Source organism: Colius striatus, chromosome 6 (genome assembly GCF_028858725.1).
Source record: "Colius striatus isolate bColStr4 chromosome 6, bColStr4.1.hap1, whole genome shotgun sequence".
Classification (NCBI taxonomy): Eukaryota; Metazoa; Chordata; class Aves; order Coliiformes; family Coliidae; genus Colius; species Colius striatus.
This window is the reverse complement of record NC_084764.1, coordinates 47,264,976-47,277,073: the sequence shown is the minus strand read 5'-3', so window position 1 is coordinate 47,277,073 and position 12,098 is coordinate 47,264,976.

The following is a 12,098-nucleotide window of genomic DNA, read 5'->3' as shown; positions in this document are numbered from 1 at the left end:
ACTGATCTAGTCTGGTCATAAACTGGCCTTTGGTCAACCATGTCATGTCATTACAAAAATGTTTAATGTCATCCCAGGGCACACAGTAAAGAGGAAAACTCGTGAAATATGAGAAATATTTCCTTCCAGTGCACCCTTCACTGGTAAAGAGTCAGCTCAAACACATTATTCACTTTTGAGTACTGCTCTCCATGGAATAGACCAAGGGGCTCTGCTTAGTTTAAAGAAGTTTTGACTCCCTGCTATGAGGTGGATTAATGTAATGTATTGCCAATTAGATTAAGACAGTGAGAAACAAAGACAAAACTAAAACCACCTTCCTCCACTCCTTCACACTTGTTCTTCCCAGGCTCAGCTTCAGTCCCAGCTCTTCTACCTCCTCCCCGAGCCACACAGGAGGATGGGGAACTGGGATTGTGTTCAGTTCATGACCTTTCATCTCTGCTGCTCCTTTCTCCTCATGTTGTTTCCTGATCCAGAACACGGTCCTTCCCAGGGGTACTGTTCTTCAAGAACTGCTCCAGCAGCACATCCCATTAGGTGTAGACTGCTTCTGCCTGGGTCCCTCATGGGTCACACGTCCTGCCAGAAAACCTACTCTTGCGTTGGCTCCTCTCCATGGGCTGCAGCTCCAGCCCAGATCCTGCTCCTGTGGGGAGTCTTCATAAGCTTCAGCGTGGGCTTCTGCTCTCCTGTAATCCTCCATGGGCTGCAGGAAAACAAGGTGCTTCACTGTTGTCTTTCCTTAGGATGCAGGGAAATCTCTGCTCCAGTGCCTGGAGCACCTCCTCCTCCCTGTCTTCTTCACTGATCTGCATGTCTTTGGGGCTACTTCTCATATTTTCTCACCACACCTTCTCACAGCTGCTGTGCAGCTTTTTTTTCCACCCTTTCTTAAGAGCATTGCTGATGGGCTCAGCTTTGGCCATTGGTAGGTCCATTGGAGGCAGCTGGGACTGGCTTATCGGATGTAGGGTGCCGCTTCTGGTGTCTTCTCATGGACAGCAGCCCTTCTGCTGCCAGAATCTTGCCATGTAAACCCAGTATAGGACACGAGCCCATGATGGTGTTGAACAGGATGAGGATTATGTGCTTAAACTGCAGGAAGGGAGTGTTAGCCATTCTTGTGGTGTTAGCCATTCTTGTGGTGTTAGCCATTCTTGTGGTGAGGCTTGTGAAGCACTGGGATTTTATGGGAAGGCTTTGAAATCTTCATTATAGGATGTGTTTAAAAACAGACTGGAAAACCTCATGTGAAAAATTATCATACTGCAGAACAAGGGGAGAGGGGAGGGCCTCCTGAGACCCCCTCCAGTTCTGTGCTCTTGTCAGGTTCAGAGAATTAGTTATCGGTGTCACATGAGGTAACTTTGCTCTGGGCCAAACCCATGATCTGGGATTTTAGTTGGCTGATTTATTATTACCTTTTCTTATTTAGCATTTTGTGATAATTTCTTAGATTTTTCTTCTCTTTTTCTCTCTTTTTTTTCTTACCTTAATTCAAGTTTTTGTGCTTGTGTACTCTGTTTCTTATAAGCTATTATCTCTTTGTCTATCTGAGATTTTATAGTGCTGTCCATGTCCATTACCATTCTGTTTTACTCTTTACTGCTTGTAATTGACAGCAGTAGTAGTGTCTAGCAGACTTCATAAAGTGTTTGGCTTTCTTTTGCTTTCTAGCTAAAAAATTCTGCTTTGGGGTTTGCCCTTTAAAGTGTAGAATGTATTCATTTATGTTTTGTTTGTGCCATCAGCATGGCTCCTGTTAACAAACAGACTGTTTCCGAGAGTGGATATTTTCTGGTAATTGCATTTTTCCCCAGGTGCAGACATCATGCATTCAAATATTCCATGCTGACCTCTTTCTTTTAGGCTATCTACATAGGCTGTTAATGAGCTTGAATATTGCATTGAAGGCTTGTTGACAGCTCCCCAGAGAAGAGTAATCTTCTGTGGATGGAGTAATAGCAAGCAGATATTAAAGTCTGTTCCCGAGATACTCTGCCTGGGAGCTTTGTCAAGTGGAGAAAGCCATTTTGCTCTTCACGCTATGCAGTAATGGTAGAGAAGGGAGCATATTGCTGCTGCTCATGTCCTGGTGTGTCTCTATGGAATCCCATCTCCAAGACAGGACCAACCAGACACCACAGGCCATTACCTCTTTCCCTGACCTTTCCTGCAGGAAACAGTCTGCAGGAAACAAATATCCTGAGCATAGGGATTGGGAGGGCTCCCAACCTGCACAAGCAGAGAACCAGGAGTGCCGAATGGGACGTGGGAAACACGCAGCAGCTTGTGCACAACCTGTGTGCTGCTTGGTTGGACCAGTAGAGCCCTAGCCCATGACAAGGGCTCACGGACACCGTGGCTGTACACATGAACCCAGTAATATGACTTCCTTAACAGCTGTATTTGCCTGAGCATTATAGTCACATTGAAAAGACTATCCAAGGCAATTAACTTTATGGCATTACTGAATTAGAGACACTAACTTCTCAAGGCCAGGAAATTTAGATAAACTATAAACTTCTCTGAAACACATTGGATTTTACCTCTCATTTCCTGCCCTTTTCATAAACACTCACAAAGGTTTCCCAGTACACTATCATGCAATCACAACGATGAGTTACTTTAGAAAACATCCTGGGTTTTAAAAAGCGAATATTACTTTGCCAAGTTGTGAAGTCTAAACCCACAGCTGCCCTTACTGGGGTAGAAAGTTAATGTGCAACATCTGTAATAGACTAATTGCTGCTCTCAAGCCACAAAAAGGTAATAGTGAACTGTATATCTGTGTTTGTGTTAACATCAGGGAATGAAACAAGGAAGAAAACAAGAAAGGAACAAAACAGTGAACCAAGGAAGCAAGGAAGAAACAAAGGAAAAAAGGAAGGAAAGAAATATGTCAAGGCTCTCTGATTTTAGGTATATTGAGAAAAAAATCTTTGACATCACAGAATGGTTTGGGTTGGAAGAGACCTTAGAGGTCATATAATTCCAACCCCTCTGCCATGGGCAGGGACACTTTCAGCTAGACCAAGTTGCTCAAAGCCACATTCAACCTGGCCTTGTACTTCTCTATTTTAATAGTGATTTTCAAACTTTTAGTGTTTGAAAAGCTGAAGGCATCTGTCACTTGCTTTTTCTTTTAGAGGAAGGAGGATGTGACAGAATTTGGTCACTAAAAAATGAGGTACTCCTACTCATTAGGCACTCCTGCTGTTCCCAATCCCAAATACAGCTCACTAAGCTCAGAACATACAGAAATACAAGAAAACCACCATCAAACCCACAGAAGTACTGTCAGTATACTGGTAGTATCCAGAATTACTTCTTAGAAGTGGTACCTGAAAAGGCTGTCTGACAAAGACGTGAGCACTTGTACCCACCTGAGAAAGTGAGAAGAAGACAGCTCTCTCAAATTCTGTTGCTAACAACCTCCTCTGGTATACTGAGCAGCCTCTCCAACTGAGTTAAAACCACTGGATGAGGTAGGACAGATCGGTTCACACGTTGCCAGGCTCTTACTCAAACCTTTCATTAGAAACACCCAGAACAAACATCAGCAGCAACAAGGGCAAGAACAGTGTACACTGCCGTGAGATTAAGCTTTTGGTAGCACGGAAAGCACCAGTTTCTCTGGAAGTCTCATGGAAAAATAAGAAATGTAGTTGGAATCAGCTGTTGACCACACAATGATTATTTAAATACACCGAGTCTGGCAAAAATACACACCCACGCTACCTTTTCTTATGTCTACTGTTTTTTCAAGGTGTAGCAATTCCACTTGGGATTCAGTAATGAAGTTGCAGTAATCTCTGTTTTAAATTACAGTTTGTAAAATGTATGGGATTTGCTCACACAGCATAATAATATTTCATTTGCATTAATAAGTGCCTCTTATGATCCAGAATTACAGTATTAGAAGATTGTGACTGTAGACACTTAATGAGAACTTTGAGGAAAGACAGCAAATGAAATAGGCTCTGACATCCAATGTACACCTACACAGCTGCTCTACCACATGACATTTCTATTTGGACTTCCCTCCAACAATATTTGACAAGTGATGAAAGCTGGGCTGTTAAACCTGACAGTCTCTCAAGTCTGTTACCTCTGGGATACTTTTTTTTGTTAAAAGGCTCTTAGCTTTGGGTTTTCCTGAACTCCTACTTCAATAATTTGAAGATCATTTTCAAGAGGAAGAGTAGAGAATAATTATCCAAATTGATCTAGCTGAATATTTAGGAAATTCTGACAAAGACTGGGAGATATAGGTTTGGGTGTAAAAATATCTGATATTACCTTATGTCCAATACTTAGAGCCTTAACCCCCTGCTCAGTTTCTACATAATACTTCAATGTCTACCTTTGTTGTAGGCAAGTTCCCTAAATGTCTCATCCTTGACAGAGAAAGAGCCTCCTTCATTTTGAGGGAATATGCCCATCTGCCCAGTTGCTGTGAGGACTCATAAGCTAGACATTTCTGCAGACATCTATCTCAGTGACAGGGCTCAATCTCTGAACTGTTTCAGCCCATGCCTACCAGATGAAACACTATTTAAAACAGCAGTAACGTCTCCTTTTCCCTGAAAGCCATCTAAAGTACTCATCCTTCCTCTGCTGCCAGAGCAAGTAAATATTATGCAACTCCCTGGGGAGTTTTCTGATCATTGTGAATGGTTTATTGTGGACTGAACTATTCCTTTGCTTCTCATGGAGTCCCCACATATTCACTGCACTTGAGAGACCAAATCAGTGTGGAGCAGCTATAGCACCAACTAGGAGGACAGAGGCTTCTTTTCCAGTTTCTACATCAGTAAATAGTTAAATTTAAATCTTTGACCATTCAGCTTAACAGCCTCTAAAATCTCACAATAAATATCTGCCAGACTGTGGAAAAAGTGTGCAAACATTGTAGCAAATAGCAGAGTTGATCTATACCTTCTCTTTTTCAGAAATCTGCAAAGACATCTTTATCTCTGCAAAAACGTTTCTCGTTCAAAGCAAATGACATGGGCAGTGTGAATGAACAGGCTCTGAGTGTCAAAGTCTTGGGTAGAAATGAAAATACCTGAATATCTGAGATATAAACAACTGCCTTGTAAAATAGTTTGCAATAATAGGATGGGCTCACCTGTAATTTCCAATCCAAAGCACCTTGAATCTTCAAGGTAGATAAAATATTTCTCTGAAATTACCTCCCATCCTAGTCCTTACCTTTAGGTATGTGCTTAGAGCAGTGCTGTGACAAAGCCGTGCAATTAGGCTGTTTCCTCGTGCCCTGCTCATGTCTGTGCAGCAGAGATCCAAGAAAGCTGGAGTTGTTTTTGTAATCAGATTTTAGATGGCTGTAGATGTTTCCCGTGAATGGGTTATTTGACAATATTTTTGTAAAAAAAAATGTTCCATATATATCCTTGTGCTCTTAAATAGATGTTTTATATTTTAAATGACAGAAAACCCCCCTGATGCTCTTCCTGATATGAAAAGCCCAATTGGACTTGATTTCCTGGAGAGTAAGACAAAGTTTTTGTGGTTCATGAATTAGCATCACCAAACGAACGTAAGGCATCAAAAGAACTCAGCATGGAGAAATTTATTGTAGCTCTACTGTGATTTTTGAGGGAAGACTATTACAACTGCTCTTCTCTGTCTCAGCCTTTGCTATAGGGAAGAGATTAGTGGCATATTGTTCTTTCATGGAAATTGTGAGTTTATTAACAGTTTCTGTTAAATTCAATAAGAGAAACTGCCCAAGGCTGAATTCAACAAAAGCTAGATCTTATTCCTTAAATCTTCAAGGGGAAACAGTGTCTAAGTAAAAAGCAGCAAAGAAAAATGGGACCTTCTCTGGGAGGCAAAGCTAAAATAAATCCTCTGTGTACAAGAGACCAAGGGCTCTGGCAAACCATATCCTGGGCTGCATTTGAAGAGTGTATCAACAGGTTGGAGAAAATGACCCATCTCCTCTATTCTGTGCTTGTGAGAACACATCTGCAGTACTGCATCTAGTTTGGGGCTCCCCAGCGCAGAGAGAGATGTGGACATACTGGAGCAGAACCAGGTTAGCAGAAGGTTTGCAGGAGGGCTGGGAACTGGAGCACAGGATACATAAGTATAGGTTGAGAGACCTGTGGTGGTACAGCCTAATGAAAACAAGGTGAAGAGATCTTAGTACTGTCTATGACTACTCATGGAAAAGCAATGTCTTTCTATCATAAACTTCACTACTTTTCTTTATGGAAGACTTTTTCAAATGGAGTGAAAAGCATTTGTTACTGCAGGAGAGACTACAAAACAGGGGCTTTTACCAATTCAGTCTTAACCTTGAGAACTTTTCACTGAAGCTGGTGAGGCTCTGCTTAATATCAGAACAAAGTACTAAACCTTGGAGTAGGACACCTGCCACAACAAAAAAATCTGTCTCTCTTGAAGACATCTTTAAACTCATTCGGTATCTGATTTGATGGGTGATTTCTTTCATTATGTGGTCAATGTATCTGGTTTGATTAGATCACGGCTTATTTGACTTGATAGGTGGTATATATTGGTCCATAAAAGATGGATCGGTTTTGACAGGTGACATGGTTTGGAACTCAGTCAGAAACATTGATATGGGACGGTCACTTTGGATACTGATGTACAGCTTACCAAGGGGCTGCATGCTTTAATAAATATATGGTGTGTTTACAGTATGTAACCAAACGTGCTTTTTCCCAAATGTACTGAATTACGGAGCATCAAAGAGTCTTCCTCATTATCTTTGTTTCAGGTTTATTGTCAGGAGTAATTAGCATCCACTAAGAATGAATGCACTGTGTTGTTATTTTTGGTTATTACAGAGTTTCTTAATTCTGTTTCTTGCCCATGTGCCATGTTTGTTACTTGTAAGCTCTTTAGCATAAACTTTCACCTGCATGACTATGTGTCGGCTCAGGTGATCTCTTTTTTGACTTTTTTTTTTTTTTCATTATAGAGCTAAACCAAAAAGTTTCAGGTTAGGACTTGTAAGGCTGAATAATATCTAGTTCTAGGCCTCATTTTCAAGAGTGATGCTGCTTGATTGGAAGATGTACAAGGAAAATGAAAAGACCTCAAGAAAAGTTCATGAAATCTAGACAGTGAGCTGTGTAGAAAGGCTGAAATATTTGGGGTTGATTAGCTACAGGAAAGGAGAGAAACAAAGGAGAAATAATAGCAGTCCCTACATCTCTGGGTGTTTGCTACGGAATACAAAGCAACAAATTGTTCTGCATATCAAGTGAGGATGAGAGAAAAGTAATCAGTTTAAACAGCTAAAATGAAAACCTAAAGTTAGATATTAGCAAAAGCTTTCTAACAAAGTAGTTAATACTGAAATAGGTTATCTAGGGAGTTTGCAAATCACTACTGCGAAAGTTTTGCAACTCAAACATCTCAGCATTTATTACTTAACATCCAAAAGAATGAAGGAAAAGGTATCCACCAACAAACTATTTTTTTCCATTTATTTTTCACTGTCTTCAGCCTTATGGTCAGCTTTGCCACTCAGGGAGCAATATGATGTGTGATGTAAAATACTAGAGACAACAAAAAACCTGTGATCCTTGCTCATCACATTGCTTTCTTTTCCTACAAGGAAGATTCTATTTACTTTGCTGACACTCATTGTGGATTCAGTCACATGATCCTGCATTCCTCTGTTCTTTTCACTAAAATGAATGAAGCTGGGTATGATAAGCATTGGCAAGTGGAAGGAAAAAATCAGTGTCTGATTTTGCAAGCAGGTTTTGTATTATTTAGACATAATAGCACTGAAGTGTCTCCCTTGAAATGCAGTGTGAGATACTGATGTGGCAAGAACAGTAATTGGTTCTCCAATAAATCAAGGCGTTTGTCACAGTTCTGCTTACACATGTGACAGTCACTTTTCCTGTTTCTTTCTTGTCCATTTTTTGGCCCACGGAAGGCTCTGCACTGAGCTGCTAGGTCTTTGTTTCATTTATGTAGTTATGTCTGAGGGAGGAAGGCTGATTGACACCTTAATCATTCTAAGTCAGGAAGGGCACAGTATCTGAGAAGAGCTGCCACACAAGAACAATCACTGCTCCTACATCTGACAGACTTTACCTTCAGATGGGAAGAAGATACCACACCAGCTGACCGTTTCTACACCAGCTCTGCAAATGTTTTGTAGGTGGGTTAGTCAGAGTTGGACATTTCTACTACATTCGTTACTCAGTGCCTGATGTACTTGTGTTCTCTGTGATGTGGGAGCCTCTCTGGAAAGGACCAGACTGTCACCCCTAAGCTTGTTTGAGAGCTCTGAATTTTTCTCATTTATGAAGAGCATATGTGGGCTGCATTACGTTTTGGAAGGGTGCAAACTACTAGAAGTTGTGGAAAAAATAGATCAGATACTGTGTAGGGAAAAAAAAGTATAATTTTGTCAGGTTTTTGACAAGTGGAAAAAAAAGCTTCTTGAAAACGATTAGCTTGTGGAATAACCTCTCAAAGGAGTGTGATAGGCATATGATGCTGGGCATTGCTCTATAGAGTGGTCAGTTAAATGATTCTTCTTTAGTCTAAAGGTAGCAAAAGTAACTGCAGAAATTATTTTGTCCCCAAGATGTCTTCTTTTCCCCTCTTTTTTTAGTTAATATTTGTATCATGTCATCTAAAGATAAAAGAAGCTGATGTTTGATGTAGCACTTTTGTCTTTCAGTGTTTACAGAAGAGAAATCTCATTATTTTTTCCTAATTGTATTTTCTAGCGTGAAAGCCCTAGAACCTGCAAATCATTTACATTTCTTTTGAACTTTCTCTGTCAGCTTCAGCAGCAGTTGGAGGTCAGAAGCAATACGGATTTTCTCATGATACCCTTTGTTTCTAAGGCATCACACCAGAATGCAATATGAATGTTTCAGTGGGTCCAAGTGTGAAATGTAATGTCCATATCTCATTGATTATGTTCACCTCCCTGGATTTAAAAGTTCCCTGCATCATTTAAGGAGGCAAACTCAATTTCACAAGTGCTGACATATTAAACACACAGTACATTGCTCAGAAAGATGTCTTTGTTAGCTTTGCCTCACTGGTAAGCAAGATTAAATGGCTGATGATGACCCAAATTCAGCTCAGTTCTGAATATCATGAAGTAGCTCACTGACTATTAGAAAACTACCAGGTGACAGAAACACTGAAATTCAATTTGAGTATTTCATGAGCTCACGCTTCCAGGGAAAGGGAGAAAAAAGGATTGCTCTGTATAAATTGAACAGGGAGCTTTTTGCTATTCCCCTGCCCCAAGCCTTATCAAAACAAAGCTGTCAGAAGGCAATCCGCAAGTGTGAAGCTCTGTGCTGCTGACTTCTGGGTCCTGATTCCATGACAGTTGCAGTACTGTCATGAGTCTGTTTTGGCACTGACTCCAGGACTTCCCCAAGGAAGGGAGGTGGAGAGTATGCCTAAAGCAACAGCAGTAGAAAAAAGCATCAAATCAGGCAGAGCACATTCCCTGCTAGTATTTCCCATCCCACATCCATCAAATTGTTTTTATCCCACTTCAAGGCCAGAGGCTGAATTGTACCTTTCCACAGGAGAGATTAACATCTCAGCTAACAGGATTACCATGGCTGCAAGTGGATTTACAGCCTAATCCTTTGAAATGAGGACCGAATTTCCACAGACCACCCCTGATAAATGCTTGTACAACTCCCTGATGAAAACCTTCCAAGAAAACAATCCTGTGTTCTCTTTGGGCATCTTGTCAGTGTTGCCTTTCCACAGTGATTAGAAAGTTGGTCCTAACTGGAACTTCTATTTCTTTGTTTCAAATTGCATCAATTGCTTACTTTGTTTTTTTTATATGCCCGTTGATTGTTCTCATGTTTTATTTTAGTATTCCCTTTTCTGGACTAATTAGGCTCATTTCCTTCAATTTTCCACAAAGATTTTCATCAGTGTTGGTCTCCTGTGACCTCAAGAACTTTTACAGCCCTCTTGAATTAAGCCGTCTTGCCACCATCCTTAGCCCCTCAGCTCTCCAGTGGCTTCCAGCTACCCTTGAATCATCTGCTATCCTTTTGTTCTCCTGTCATTTAATGTACTTTCTTTTGCCACGTACCATATTTTGCAATTTATTCTTTCTTATTCTGTTCCTTCTGCACTTTTGTTATACTTCTGTGTCCACTCTTCATTTTGTAGTTTTTAAAATATGAATTCCTGATGCAGTTATGATGACTTTTTATTACAGCTTCTCTCTCTTTTCCTCACTAGGATAGCTTTTTATTGTGTGAAATTGAACTCCTTCACCCTCCTGATTACATTCCCTGCAGAGCCCTCCTACAGACTCTGGATCTGGTGAAGTCTGCTTTTCTGATGTTTATGATCTTCATTCTGCACTTTTGCTGTTCTGTAGAAGACTGAACACTGTAACCTTCAATCCAGTCATAGGGTAGGTCAGTATTTCACAATGTGCCTTCATCACGACGTGGTATGGAGGTTCTCTACCCTTTCTGCCCCATTTAGAGGGCTACTGGGCCATCTGTAGTTGTAGATGAAGAATGAAACTGGGTCAAAGAAACTTGACTCTTTCAAATGTGTACCAGGCAAATGAGGATGTGATATGTCCTCGTGCTCTTTGAGCGCCTGTGATGTGCCCCAGCAGAGCCAACTCTTCAGAGGCAGTATTTATGAATATTAGCAACAATGTAGTAGGACAATTATATATATACCATAGTATTTGGAGAAAAAACAGCAGTAAGAGCAACTGTAGCATTTATGATTGAAATTTGCTGTCTATGTTTTCCATTTTCCAGTGAAAGTGGCATACGAGGGAAGTGAGTGAAGGCCCAGTTCTTCTGAGAGGTGTGCTTGAAGCTGAAGTCCTCTTTAACAAGGAGAAAGAATTGGCCCATCAGAGGTTGGTGAATAATGAATAATCCCCATTCAAAGCCGAGGACTGACGTAGATAATTTCCCAAGGTCCTGCACAGTGTTGTCTTCTTCTCAGTGTTTGATTATCTTCTAACATGAGTGCCTACACATGTTAACAGTTTCACAGAGGCATCCCTTTTGCAAACTATTCCCCTTCAGAACATTGTCTGGGACCATAAAAGTTCTCCTTTTTAAGGCCACATGCCCCCTTTCCAATGATTTTAGTTAGTATCTTGGTAATTATGTCATGGAGTACAATTCTTAAAAGTATGCTGACATTTCAGACTCAGACCTGAACTCACATTCTTTTGGCTGTTTATATTGTCTCAAAGTGTGTACAGAGTGTGTCAATGTCGAGAAATGAAATGTGCTGTGACAGGAGACTACAGAGCTCATTGCTTGCCTCAAACAGAGGCACTGATCTAAAGTCAGGTGAAAAATCTGTCTGCATGGAGCAAGGAAGTAGTGTTTATTTCCATTATAAATGTTTTAGATTGTTAGAAGCTTTTTCATAGGCATTTAACTCTTGGTAATAGATAGAACTGGTAGAGACAGCTTTTCCTTTAGAGCTAGAGGAAGCTACTGCAGGCAAAATCCCCGATGAGTCTTACTGGCTGTGAACTTTTACTCATTCTTTTGTATCAGCTAATGTAAATTTGGGATGGGAATAAATGTTTCCAAAAGCTAAGACAATTCTCCTCTTGAGTTTATAATAACGGGTGAGTATGCAGCAGTTTATCTTTTCCTCTTTCTCTCAAATTAGTGCCTCTTAAATTAGTGCCAAGTGCTAGATCCATAATGAATCTCTCTGCTCTCTAACATGAAATAAACTAGTCTTGAGCCATTACCTGAAAAGACAATCTCTAAGACAAATGCTTAGAGGACAGTAACTAGGAAGTGTCATGGTTTTGTGTTTTGTGTAGAACCATCTCTGGTAAGGGAGAAGGGGCTGTAAAGATGGCTCCTGTGAGAAGTTGCTCAAAACTCTCCGGAGCTCTGAGCCAGACCCACTGGTGGGGCTGAGCCAATTGGGCACCTCCACCTATGGCTGGTGGTGGTGCAAGGAGCTGAGAGAGAGAGATGCGACCATGCAGACCCCAAGGTCAGAGAGCGAGGAGAGAAGGAGGTGTGCTGGAGCAGAGACTCCCCTGCATCCTGCAGAGAGAACTGGTGAAGCTG